This window comes from Myotis davidii, unplaced genomic scaffold (assembly GCF_000327345.1).
Source record: "Myotis davidii unplaced genomic scaffold, ASM32734v1 scaffold983, whole genome shotgun sequence".
In the NCBI taxonomy this organism is placed as follows: domain Eukaryota; kingdom Metazoa; phylum Chordata; class Mammalia; order Chiroptera; family Vespertilionidae; genus Myotis; species Myotis davidii.
The window spans coordinates 246,947-248,309 of NW_006293914.1; positions in this window are offsets into that span (position 1 = coordinate 246,947).

Here is a 1,363-nt window from a genome sequence, read left to right on the forward strand (position 1 = left end):
CTTCTGGAGTAGCCTGCTGTCTCTGAGCTGCATATGTCTTACCCAGTAGAGTTACAATGAAGTGAGTTGAAATGTTGCTTGAATGACTGTGTGCCAGATGACACTGACAAACATGCTCTAGAAGTCAAATGTAACATCTGACAGTGCTCTCAGCTGGGTTAAAAGCCAGACACCAGCAGCATAGGTTCATTCCACGTGTATTTACTGAGTTCCTGCTAGGAGTCAGAGATGATAGCTCCAGTCTGTTATTTGACTGCCACTCTGCTTTTCAGGCTATCTGTTGGTCTTCTTGATTTGGTCACCTGTTTATCAGTTATCAGTATTGAGAATTCTAGGCAGTTTTCAGTTCTAGTTCGCTGAAGGGATTACCACCAATGCAGAATTCCCCAGCTGCTCTAAAAATATAGACAGTGCTCCAATTGAAAGCACTACACTTTCATAGTATGGAGTGGGAGACCTGAGTTCTAATCTTGGCTCTGCCACTGTTATTTTGAGCCTGGCCTTATCTTGGCTTCAATGTCCTCATCTGTTAAATGGGCAGAGTGGTCTGTATAGTGTCTAAGGGCCTTTGCAGCTCTGACATACGTAGATTGGATATTGTTAGATTGCATTCAGAAGTTGTTGCAAAGTTATAATGAAGCAGTTTTGTGACCTGGTCTGTCATGGTTAAAGAGAGTTGGGGAGAAAAGCCATTCTTTTTCCCTTGGCAGAGAAAATTGGACTGTACTTAGTTCCTATCATCACTAAGCAACTAATATTCAGAAAGAATCAAAAGCAGTTATATTTAAACAGCAAGTTAAAATGACTGCACTATATTAACACACTTTTCTTCACTCAGCAAGAGTTCTATTTTAACCTGTACCTTCCAATACTGCAGCAGCATGCTTCAGCCCATTTAGGTTAAGCAGCTACAGAGATTTTGAAAGTACTGATGATTCTTATATGACTGCAAATGTCCTAGGACCTCGGTAGTGACGGCCTGGCTCTGATGCTGCTGGCTCTTTGATGGGCTTACAGGACCCATATTTTTAATGTGGCAACATGCTACAGGAGGCTCATGATCAATTCAGTCATTTCCAAGCTCATGGAAAAATGGATAATTGGCTTAGAGAGTTAGGGGCCCAGGAGCTCTCGCTTTGCCACAGGGTAGACCAGGCACAGAAACTGTAATGCCATGCTACCACTGCTGCCTTTGTAAGGAATGGGTAGTTTCCATGGCAATAAGGCCAGAGTGGCTCACTTTTATGGATTGCAGAGCACTGGGTCTACAGACCTTTAGTCATTCAAATTTGAAGTAACTAGTTTGCATGCATTAATTAGTATCCACCTTAAACATAAGGTGGGCAATTGTGTCTCCTCCCTC